We start from the raw sequence: 13,216 nt of genomic DNA on the forward strand, positions 1-13,216 counted from the left end.
AGTGCTTACTGTGTACTAGGCTCATACTAAGTACTTTACATGTATTATCCTGCTCAATCCTCCCAACCTGATGAAATAGGTACAGTTATTACCACAGAATAAGCTTTTACTGCTAGGCAGGAATACAACAGAATTTTGGTTCTAGGGGCTGTGGTTCAAGAGAGAGAAAGCATTTATATTAGTTATATATTGCTGTGTACCACAAAAAGTTACCTCAAACATAGCAGCTTAAAACAACAAACATTTATTATCTCACGGTTTCTGAAGGTCAGGAATCTATGAGCAGTGTAGCTGGATGGTTCTGATTCAGAGTCTCTCATGAGGCTGCAATCTAGGTGTCGGCTGGGGCTGTAGTCATTTGAAGGCTTGACCGGGACTGGAAGATTTGCTTCCAATATGGCTGACATATATGGCTCTTGGCAAGAAGACCTCAGTTTCTTGTCTCATCAGTCTCTTCACAAGGCTGCCATAAGAAGAGGCCACCCTCATGACTGGAACTCTCTAGGGCCTTACTCTCAAAGGGCAGGCCATACTCTCATAGTTCCTTCCAGTCACCAGTTCAAACCTAAGGAACAGGAGAAGGGGTGCTAAGGCAGGAAATAGGATGCAGCCAGAGTGGTACTCAAGATTCCTTTGAGGACGTATATGGTACAGCATCCTAGAAGACTGGAAAGTAATGTACAGTTAGATCAGAAAACTACTCAGGGCTGGAGATAGAATGAGAGGATTGAAGAAAGGGATCTCCTTCTGACAGGCTGATTGAGGGTCTTCATTTACTAATATGGCTGAAAAAGACATAAGGAATTCATTAAAAGTATCGCAAGGATGATTTTCATTAATGTTGAATAATTAAAAGAAGAAAGAAGAAAAACTACACTTGCCTTGGCAAGGTAAAAGGAACACAGATTACAGTCATTAATGGGAAATGTTTGTCATTGTGTCTGGTTAATATAACCACATTCAGGAATATATGCAGGGACATCATCAACTCTGGAGTACAGCTAGAGACTCTCAGAAATTCTTCCACTGGATATTTCTCATGGGACTGGCTCTGCCCTACCTTCTCCTTTCAAAATTTAAATAGAATGTAGCTATTCCTTTCGAAAAATGAAGTTTTTCCTGGAGATCCCATGGAAGCTGACCCAGAAGGGTATAATCATAAATGAATTCTGTTAGAGATGATGCCAAATTAAGAAGCTCATGTGTCTTCCTGTTCTGCAAATCCTTTCTTGATTTTGCCATAGTGATCCAGGCATTCTCTTCCTGTTTTGCCCAAATGGGACTTTGGATTAAGGGTAAGGAAAGAAAGGTCATTTGGAAACATGGAGCACTAGGGGAGGACAGGCACTGAGGGAAGGAAGGTTGTATTTCCCTAGGAGGAGTTGGGGAGCTCTAAGGCTCTCGTCCCAGTCAGACTGTAGTGACCATCCCCCTTGAACCTTTTTTATCTTCCTGTAGGTTGGAGAAAGTCAGCCTACTTTCTTTTCTGAGCTGTTAGCACCTACTTTATTTCTTGGTTCTCATTTTCCTCCAAGAGTGGATGTGGAGTGGGATATATCCTGTCTTTTCATGCATGAAAATAAGTGCAAAGGTCTTTTTAGTTTTAAGGGCTTTGTTGGGGGGCACTAGAAGGGAGTAAAAAAAAAAATAACAACATGAAGTTATCAAGTCTCCAAAAACTTTACATGGTGTGCAACTTTATCCTTACCTGGTCTCCAGAAGTATAGATAGCTCCTTTTCTGCTCCTGAGAGTGTAGCTCTCATCGGAGCTCCTCCTTTCTGTACATCTTCCTTCCCTTATCTTGTTCTTGTTCCCACCTTCTCTTAGGGCCTCTTTTTTAAGATGTGTAAGTACAGTTTGGGTGTGGACACATAGCCATTCAAGTAGTTCCAGACCCAAGGAATCATTTACTGTTAGAGTCACTCCACTGCAGTTCTCTTTATCTCTTTCAATGCCTCCCTCATGGCATCTCAGGAGTTCTTCACTAGAACTAAGAACATAAAAACTGAAGTTGAGGAGAAGGAAGGTGGGGAGAGGGAAAGATATGGGCTTTGGGAAGGCACCATAGCCACACGATATTTACTTTGCCATTTTCCTGAGGGCCCTTGGTGACAGCATCTGGTCTGGGTGTAAATGTGAATCTGGACGATCCAGATGTTAAAGGGTGTGAATCAGAGGAATCCAATATGGCATAACCAGGAAGCCAGTGCTTTGAGGGACAGACCAGTGACTCACCACAACTTGATAATATCACACACAAGGACAAAATTTGGCAGCCTTGGCTTCCTAAATGGGAATAAAAAATACTACTAATTTTTTATAGTAGAAGAGAGAGTGCATCCAAAGTCAGCTTTTTAAAATGGTTCCAACTGTTGGTGTGCTTAATGCATTTGACAAGGAGAAGTTGGACAAATAATAGAAATTAGAAGCTGAATATTGATGTTACTTCAGAGGAGTCAGAAGTAGTTAAGTAACTTAGGTGTAGCTTGTTAGTAGTTAAATCTTTAGTACTATGAAATATACTTCATGTGAAAAACCTCTTGAAAGTGATTCATATAGCTTATTTTCTTATTTACATTTGAATAGCATGGTCACAGTACTGAGTGCCTCTTGGCATCATAAGTAATAGCTGAGACTGGTCTCTCTAGTACCCTGGATTTCAGCCCATCCCCATGAAGGCAGTTATATTCTACATTTAGCCTTTGGGGAGAAAACAAAAGTAGATTCAGGGACCAAAATGATTCATGATAATGGATAAATGAAATTGAAAGCATTATATGTAAGTAATTATGTATCTTAAAATTATTTAATATGGGCATATTTTATGATAAAACTTTTACATGATATGTATACTTAAATAAAAAGTTAATTTTAAATTTGAAGAAAAAAACCCTCTACGTTGGAGAAGGCAGCTGATGACACAATTGTTTAGAGAAATTAAAAAAAAAAAAAACAGAAGAAAACCCACTGAAGGATTTTGAGAAGCTCCAAATGGATTCAAACATGTTGATGGAGGCAGCGGGCAGCAATATGGCAAATGAGGTCTGACTTGAGTATCCATAATTTTCAAAAGGAAGTTTGAAATTCTCAGATAAGCTAAATTTTCTGAAAGAAGGAAAAAACCCTAGATTCATAATTCTGTGTCCATGAGTTTTGAAGGATAAAATGGGAGCAATGGTCTTGCTGCCCAGTCCAGGACAGCTGGGCCCTCTGTTTTTATTCAACTGTATGGAAGTGGTCATGGTTCCCAGGACACCCCACATCGTGATCCTTTCCCCACATCCCTGCCCCACACTTATCAACTGTTAGGCTCTCATAGCACCGTGTACTTTCCTTCTGTGACAATTAACACAGTTTGTAATTAGATATTTATTTGTTTAATAATTCAATTGTCTGACATCAAGAACAGAGGCTATGTTTGTTTTGTTCAGAATTGTATCCCTAATGCCCATCTAGTACAAGGTATCTAGTAGTAATCAATAAATATTTTTGAACAAATAAATAGGTGAGCCTTAGCAGATTTTTTTCCTCTGTTTGGAATGTCTTCCCTCTTCCTAATTGCCCGGGGATCTCATATTTATGTTTTTCAAAACCCGGCTTGTATCACCACTTCCTAATACTGCTCCTGCAGAGGAAATTATAGCCTCCTTTCTTTCCACATTTTCTAAGCATCTGGATTGCCGTACTCCCAACACTCTCCTGAAATTGTTTGTTTGCATGGCTCTCTTGATGACAGACTGTCATCTCCTTGAGGTCAGCAACTGGGTCTTATTCATCTTTTTATTGCCAGTATCCAGTGGCATATAGTAGATGCTCAGGAATGTTTGGGAAGTGAAGTAATAAATGAACCTTACATTTCTTTTTAGCTACCTCATCAAGGTAGTCCATTTAGAAGCAGTGATGAGCTGTAGGTCTACAGTTCAGTAAATGTGCAGGACACCAGTGATGCCCCCACATCACATTGGTATTGCTTCCCTTTCCTTTAGGGACTTCGCACTTTTCTCCCTCACTCTTGAGGTCCAAATGGAGCTTCCCAGGCCACCGTAGGGCAAGTCCATGATGCAAACTGGGACAGTCAAACAATTTAGTTATGAGCACAAGTCATTCCCCACCATTTGGAGAATGTAACCATCTCTAGAGAGAGTCCTGAGAGGGTCAAGTACTTAGTTTTAGTAAGTTCTAGCCACCCTGTTCTTTCAGTGGTTTGGTTATATAAGCAAGTATTTTCTCCTTTGATCTAAACTAGTTTAAGTTATATAACTTAACTCAGCTTCTCTACCATTGTTGTTATTAGACCATCTGTGAGTTATTAGAAAATATATGTATTGGTCTTTACCTCCCGTTCCTGGCACAGAGCTCCTAAAACCCTTGTAACTTCTTAAGTGATAAGGAAGGATCCTGTGTTCTAATATTTTGTCTTTGACCTTGTTTTCCGACACAGAGTTCCTAAATCCCTTAGAATTTCCTGGGTAATAGCAGTAATTCTTGGTGGGTTCCTGGATGGGAGCTGGTCACCAGAAAGACCAAGCCATGATTAAAGCTTAGAATTTTCAGCCCAACTTCCCATTCTCCAGAGAGGGAATGGAAATGGAATTAATGATTGATGGTACATATGTGATGAAGCCTCCATAAAAATCCCAAAAGTACAGGGTTCTGAGAGCTTCCAGCTCAGTAAACACATGCACTGGAAGAGTGAGACTGAACTCCGCAGGGACAGAAGTTTCTGCTCTCAGGACCTTGCCCTATATATCTCTTCATCTGGCTATTCATTTATATCCTTTATCAATATTTTAATAGGATGGTAAACATAAGTTAGTGTCTCCTTGAGTTCTGTGAGCTTCTCTAGCAAATAATAGAATCTAAGGGGGGAGAGGATCATGGGAACCTGCAATTTGTAACCAAATAGAATGGAAGTTGTGGGTAACCTGGAGACCTACTGTTTGTGATTTTCATCTGAAGTGCAGGGCAGTCTCATGGGACTGAGCCCTTAACCTGTGGGATATGACACTATCTCCAGGTACATAGTGCTTAAGATGAGTTAATTGTAAGACACCCAGCTGGTGTCACAAAATTGCTTGGTGTGGGGAAGAAAACCCACAGCTGGTATCAGAAGTGTTGGTGTGGTAGTAGTGTGAGAGTAAAGGAGAAGCACAGGAGGGAAAAATGTTGTTGTCGTTGTTGTTTTTTTCCCCCTTAATACAGTATCCATTGGAAGGCTTCCAGTTTGAAGATGACAAAATAAGATGGTTTTGCCCCCCCATCCTTTTTCTCAAAAATTGCCTTAAAATAAGAACAAGAATAAGAAACATAGAGTTTATCTTTAGTAAAACTATGAGATAATTGTGACACTGAACTAAAGAGGGAAAAGGTCAAACTAAAGTCTCTGTGCAGGGCCATGTTAATCAGAAGGAGCTGATTCACTCCACCCAGCTGCAGAAAGGCTCAGGAATTGGTGGCACCAAGTGTCTGGATGGCAGAGGGGAGGTAAGGGAGTAGGAAGGGGACCGTTTAAGAGTGACCTCTAGGGTCCCACCCACTTTACAAGAGGGATACCTTTTCTTTACCCTCACAGGTGAGAGTAGGCTCTCTGGAGAAGCTGAGCTGGAAATTCTCAGGAAATCTGGTACAGAGGAGAGCTAGCAGTGAGGTGCTAGAGTCTGAAAAAAGGGAAATGAGGACCTCAATGCCAGGTTCTCATGGCACTCCTTCCCTCTCCCTCCTGCCATAGGAGAAACTGAACATCAGAGAAGAGACTTACCTACATTGAAATCTAGGGATACGAAGTGAAAAAGTTAGCTAGACACTTGCTCTTATTACAAGTCACCAGAAGATAATCCCTCCCTCATAAAAACAGCTTCCAAACAGCTTTTAATTACCTCATTTTGAGTTATAAATAGATAGACCAAGATCACTGGAGATCTGAGGAAAATATTCAACATGGAAGTTAGAAACCAGAACAACAACTCAGAGTTAGGGAAAACTTTCAGGGAGAGAAAAAAATCATTCCAAAGGATTGGGAGAAAGAATTACATCAGACTTCTCAGCAACAACACTGACAGCTAGAAGCTATGGAGCAATGCCATTAAGTTTGAGTAAAAGTTATTTTCAATCTAGAATTCTATACCCACCCACTCAAACAAAACATTGTTTATGTATAGGGATAAGATATACACATTTTCATACATTCAAAATCTCAAAAAGATGTTTCTTTCACATATCCTTTCTCAAGAAATTACTAGATGGTATGTCCCACCAAATGAGAAAATAAACCGAGAAAGAACATAGCAGATCCAGAGAACAAAGCCCTCAGACCTAGATGTGGTAGGCCTAGAAGTAACTCATGTAAATTAAGTGCAAAGAAAGGCTCCAGGAAGGATGCCATCAGGGGAAACAAAACAGAACTACTGTTTTGTTTGGTCATGTGAAAATTTTTATTGAGAAGTATTTTATGGAACTGTTGGTGGTTATTGGAGCACTTTTAATTGGTTCAATGAAATCAAAGCAAATGAAAAAAACAGGGATTTATCAACGTCAAGAGAAACTAAAAGATAAACAAGAAAGAAAATGCAATCACTATATACTTCTTGACTCATCAGCAAGCAATATTTATAGTCATATTAACACTAAATATGGGTTTAACCAAAAAATATGATACAACTATGTTGGGAGGGTAGGGGAAGGGGTAGGGAAGGAGTGCTAATTGCCTCACCTACAATGAAAGGAAATCAATAGGTAATATCTAACTTGATGAATAGAGAGAATCACACACCCAGAAACTTAGAGGCAAATAGGAACAACTACAAAAGCTGAAAATGATTGTCTCTGGATAATAGGATGGTGGGGGTGGGACGAAGCTGTGTGAAAATATTGCTGTTGTTTATTATAAGCCTTTTGGCACTTCTTGACCTTTTAAATTATGTACATATATTGCTTTGATAAGTAAAAATTAGTTTTAAAATATCATATTGAAGGGGCACCAAATTATTAGCTGGCTTAGCTGCCCACGTGTGTTATTACAGCTTTGCACTTATGCTTGGAGGATTGAAGATGTAGTCAGAGAGCGGGTCAGAGGACAGATTATGAAATGCGTTGTCTGCCAAGCCAAAGAGCTCGGATTTTATTGTACAGGGAATCCTTGGGGATCTTAATGGAATAATAGGATCAGATGTGCTCTCTGAGCATTAGTTTCCTAGACTGAGTTGGCCTAACGAAGACTATTCTGCCACTTATTTCTCCCTCAACATTTTATTATAAAAATTTTCAAATATTTTATTAGTTACTAGTTTTAAATTTTTATTTTTATTATTGTATATAATTAAATAATTGTAAATTATCTGTACTATGAAAAATTTTTAGAAAAATTGAATTATACAGTGAACATATAACTACCTAGATTCTACAATTAACAAATCATTATTTGCCTTCTCACATAATGATCCATTTATCTATCCCTCTGTCTGTCCATCAATCCATGTGATATTTTTGAGACATCAATATACTTCATCTCTAAACACTTTAGCATGTACTTAATTTATTAGTTTTTTATTTGTTTGTTTTTTGGGGTAAAATCTGTATAGATTGGAATTCACAAATCTATAATGTACCATTCCAGAGTTCTGACAAACGCATATGCCTGTATAACCCACATTCTTCTCAATACATAGAACATTACCATCACCCCAGAATGATTCCTCATTATGCTGTCATTTTTTAGTTTCTCGGCAACTGTAAAGTCCCCAACAGGGCTGGATACTGACGTTGAAGCCATTGCATGAATGTAGAGAGGAAGAAGAATGGGATGTGGAGGTGGGGCTGTCGACACAGCTACCTTGTTGGTGGGGGTTCCAGGATAATCAGACATTGACAGTATGAGAGGTTCACCTTGGTTAATATCTTGGTTAAGGATATCAAATAAAGCTTTGAAATCTACCGGTTGGCCAAGCCTACACTAGATGACCTCTAAGTTCCTTCCAGCTCTGAGGCTGTATTTTTGTTTTGGGGGTTTGGAAAGCTGATTTTGTTTTCAGTGAGTTTCACAAGCACTTTTTAAGTTTATGGATCTAACAGGCCCTGAAAGGCTCTTAGTACATTAGCTACTACGAATGCCATCTGTTGATGGGCAGAGTTAATCGGCTCTTGCTCTGGCTTGGGCTTTGGTTCTGTCTGTTTGATTTTGCAAGTTGTAGGTTGGTAAGTTGAAGAGTTCTGTAATATACCATCCTTGACATCTGATGGTGGCACCGTTTGTCCACCTTCCATAAAAATTACACCGTGAATAATTGTCCTGTTGTGACAAATGATGAACATTTATAAGATTGTTGGCTAGAGTTAGAATTTCAAGCACAGAACTTGTCTCAGTGTGAAGTTAAGTAATCTCAGGACCTATGGTTTCAGGCCCTTCTTAACCAGACTAGGCTTTAATAAACACAGTAAAACATTTGGTAGAATTTAATCAATACTCTCTCTGACACTTCAAAACTACAGATTATTTTCGGAATAGTGAAGATCAAGAAGTGCCTTCCCAAACATAAAAGAAAAGACCCAGTCAGTCAGGCAGTGGTTTCTGAGCCGCTAACTAAATCCCCTGGCTCTGGACTAGGCCCCAGCAGGGATTCAGAACACTGTGAGAATGACTTGACTTTCAAAGAAGACAGAACTCACACCAGCTAGGCAGACACTCAAGTGCTCAGCTGTGTGCTAATGTTTCTCCCCTGGACTAGCGCAGGTCCCCTCTGCTACAGAGCCGTTCTTTTTCTCTCAATGTTCTTCACACTTAAACTTTGTGTCAGTCTCACTGCCAGACTGTGAGCAAAAGATCTGCCCAGTTCACCGTTGCATTCTCAGGACCTAGGCCAGTGCCTGGCACAGAGCATGTTGCCAGTTGAGTAAATGAATAGAACTTATACAAAGGTATTTCTATCAAATAAAATAGTTTGAAAATGCAAGTTGTGTCAGGTTAGGTTTTTTTCAAGGCTTTTACTTTTACAGCACAGGTATGCCATTCTCCAAAGCATTTCTTGATCCCTGACAACCACCTCATCCCCACAAAATCTGGTCCCACTTCTATGCCTTGATCCTATTACATCTTAAGCATCTGTATTTATCACTTTCTACTGTATGTCTTTTTGTGTTCTTGCCTGTATCCCACACAAGACATTGAGAGCAAGATCCCTACATTAATTCCTAGATTCAAGATATAGTGGTTGAATAAGTAAGCTTTCTTTTCCTGAAATTATTAAAGCCAAATCCATTAATTAAACCTGCTGTAGACAAGATTTACCAGGAGCAAGAGTTTATAATATTTTTATAAGATTTCCCTCAATGAATATTTGTTGAAAACTGTTAAAGATAAATTATTAATCCATTGCAATTAGCGTTCCCAATGGCCTCTATGAGCTCATTTCCCATTCTGAGTACACTGCATCATCTCCCTAGATCTAAGCCTTACTTCACAGGAAAATGAGGCAGATTCTCTCTGACGGTATGTTGAACAGTGGTGGTTTGTGGGTCTCATTGAAGAACTGTTTTTCTTCTTCTTTTTGCTAGAGAAAATTATCAAGTTTCTAGGATCGCTGAAGTTGACATGTGAAGGCTAAAAGTTTAGAACTAGTATTAGAAAATTGTAATTACCAGGGGTGTAATTGCTTAACTGAAAAAGTAGATGATTATGTTATCTAAGAACATCCAAAAAAAAAAAAAAAGGTATACCAAGCAGATGGAGCTTGGTGCTCCTGAAAGCCAGGGTGTAAACACTTAATAATTTCACTCTTTGAAAAAAAATAAAGACCCCTTAATCTACTGTTAGGTTGAATAATCTAAGAGCAAAATTGTAATCTGAGGTTGAACCAGGTCTGCCTGATTCCATAGTCTATGCTTTCTCCCTCCCTATATCATAACTCTATGGAGAAACAAGTGGGACATCTTGTGTGGAAGGACTATAAGAATGGTTTATCTCCCTTTATAGTCTTTGATACTATGATAAAATCTCCTGTCTCCTGACTGCAGAGGCTTGATGATAAGTATTACTTCTAATTAGTCACTGGTATCATAGGAAGAACATGGACTGGTAGTCAAGTCTCAGCTCTAGGACTCAGCAGCTTTGGAAAAGTAAGTTTAAGTTCAGTGTACCTCCATTTTCTCTGAATTATTAAATATTTCCTGAGCAGCAATAGCTCTAGTTTAAGCACTTTATGGCATTACCATATTTAACCCTCACATCATAAAGATAATAATAATAATAGATAACTCTATTTTCCAGATGGGAAACAGGCTTAGAAAAATTAAATAACTTTCTCAAGGTCACCAAGCTTCACTACCCACAGCTTCGGACATATATTCGATAGCTTACCATCTCCATCTAAATGTTAAATAGGAAACTCAAACTTAACTGCTGAAAAGTGATTTCTTTATCATGCTCTCTTCCAAGTCTTCCACATTTCAGTAGATGATACCACCTTTTTTAGATCAAAAGCTAGGAACCAGTCTTGATTTTTTTCTCTCAACTTCTCTCCCCCTCCCCTACTACCCCATCAATCCAATGCATTAGCTATTCCTCTGAACTCTATCTCAAAAATACATTCCTTACTTTCTCTACCGCTACCACAACCCAAGCCATGATCATCCCTTGTCTGGGTTTCTGTAAAAGCCTCCATGCTTCTGGTAGCACTACACCTCCCCTAGCCTCATTTCCACCATCCACAGATGGGATAACAAAGCCCCAGAGCCTTTGTACTCCTGTTAAGACCATCATCCCTTTTTCCCACACCAAAGTCATAGCCCCAGTATCACAGTCTACCAGGGAGACCATTGGCACAAATCCCATCTTTTCCTTAATCCAGATTGCCACAAGACAGAACTATATCTCCTGATTCGCATGCCTATACTACTCTATATATTTTCTACTCTGACCCTGCCTGCTTTCCCTGTACGACACAAGAAAACTTTCATTATGTCCTCTAGAACTAATGTTCCATCATCAGCAAACTTTCCTATATTCTCTTCACCTTCTTAGCCTAACTGGAAACTAGATGTCCCCTGCAGGCACTGCTTCCTTTACAATTCTCTCAAGTGGCGGCTGCTTTTTCTGCCACATCACATTTTCCACTGGGCCTGGAGGTGGGATAGGTAATCTTCATATTACTTATTGCTGCTTTCAAAATGTCCTTCCCTTGTCTTAAACCTTCTCCCTCCCAAAGTTTGAATCTCTTTACATTAGACAAAACAACTGCCAACTTTTCATTTTGCAGTCATCTGCACACTCCAGGTCACTCACTCTCATTGCTTGAAGAGTTAAGCTCCTGTCTCACTATCACTTTCTCCAAAGATAATTCTTAGTTCTGGGTAATTTTGATGATATGTCGGTGATCCTTCCTATACCCTGGCCTCTCCAAGTCTTTGATCCCTGCTTTTCTTCTCTTCCAGTGACCTTTTCTTCCACTCTACCTCAGCCGTCCTCTCCATGGTCATGTCTTGTCATTACCAATAACTACAACCTCTCTATCATCTCAGTTTCAAGTAACCCACTTTCTGTGCCCACTTTCAGGCCTTCCCTCTAGTACCTTGTCAGGGTTCTACCTCCATTTCATCATCCCTCTTCTCTTAATGGCCTCAATTCCCTGCTCTCCCACCTTCATTACATGATTCTTCCTTTCAATCACCCTTTGCATATCCATCTAGTCTCTTACTCTCTCCTCTTAGTGTATTCACCTGACAAAATCCAAACCCTGATAATGTCAACTTCTTACCTCCTTTGAACCACCACACAGATAAACACAGATAAACACAATTGGAAAAGATGCCAACTGTTTTCACTTTAAATTCTTTACTATCAACTTCAGTTGGGCTCTCAGTACTACCAGGTAACCCTCCTACCCTTCCTTAATATATTTATTTTCCCCATCTCTTAAGTGACTACTACCTCACATTTCACATTTCTTCTCAAACCTCCAACACTTCTGCCCCTCCTCATTCTCAGCTGAGGATCTTGCTTCATATCTTACTAAGAAAGCAGAAGAATCCACGAGAAGAGAAATCTCACACACTTCCACTCTACATCTACTCACCCACCTATGTCCTCTACATCTATCCCTGTAGACCCAGCCTGTCCTTTCATCATGGATGAATCGTCTACATTCCTAAGCCAACTTCTGCACTTGGGCACAAGATTCCATTCCTCTTTTCCTCTTAAGGATACCACCCCCACACCCCCATCTTGTATCATTAATTTTTCCCGCTCAAAAAGATCATTTCCTCCACTACACATTGTTATCTCTCTCATTTTAAAACAAAAACAAAAATAAAAACAAACACCCTTTAGCCACACTCAATATTTTTCCTCTCCTTTGGAGCAAAACTCTTTAAGAGTTTTATCTTGTCTCTCTCTCTTAAATTCTTCTCCTTCTTCTTCTCATTTTGCATTTGTCTATGCACCTCATTTTATTTATATATTTAAAGAAGAGAAATATATATAAAAAAGACCATGGTCATGTAAATATGGTAGTTCTTATCTGAGCTTTTTATGAAAGGTGATTAACTTAAGTAAGATGATAAGTAAATGTCAATTTTTTCCCCCTGAATAGTTGAAATCTAAAAATAATAATATAGTTTATGGCCATGCTACCCTGAACAAGCCTGATCCCATCTGATCTCAGAAGCTAATCAGGGTTGGGCCCGGTTAGTACTTGGATGGGAGACCACCTAGAAAGATGAGGTGCTGTAGGCATAAAAAATAAAAAAAATAAGGGATTGTAAACTGACAAGTTCCTTGCAGTCTGTGAGGTCAACCAAGGGTTACCTCACCTAAAAAATAAAAAATAACAATTATAAATAATAACAATAAATAATACTTATTAGGACCTTACTAGGTACTTCAGATATGTTATTTCTTTTAATTTTTATAACAACTCTATGAAGAAAGTACTAACATATTCCCTTTTATAGTTAAGGAAACCAAGGCATAGAGAACTTTAGATGAAAGCTATTTTCTCTCAAATGTACTCCAAGTAATCACTCACCTCCACCACTCCACCAAAGCAGCTCTAGAAGGTCACTACTGACCTCCACGCTGTTACGTCCAACAGTACAATCTCAGCCCTCATTGATCTTGACTTGTCTTCAGTATTTAACACAGTCGCTCATTATTTTCTCCTTAAAACTTGTCTTTACACTTGACTTTTAGGACTCTCTTTGTTCTCCTTTTATCTCTGTGTCTGTTCT

General features: G+C 39.2%; 1 pseudogene; it reads left to right on the forward strand.

Annotated features, from left to right (window-relative positions):
- Positions 1-12,603: 12,603 nt before the first annotated feature.
- LOC120622336 (uncharacterized) lies at positions 12,604-12,722 on the forward strand (annotated as a pseudogene).
- Positions 12,723-13,216: the final 494 nt, after the last annotated feature.

Source organism: Pteropus medius, unplaced genomic scaffold, assembly GCF_902729225.1.
Source record: "Pteropus medius unplaced genomic scaffold, Ma_sr-lr_union100, whole genome shotgun sequence".
NCBI classification, from domain to species: Eukaryota; Metazoa; Chordata; class Mammalia; order Chiroptera; family Pteropodidae; genus Pteropus; species Pteropus medius.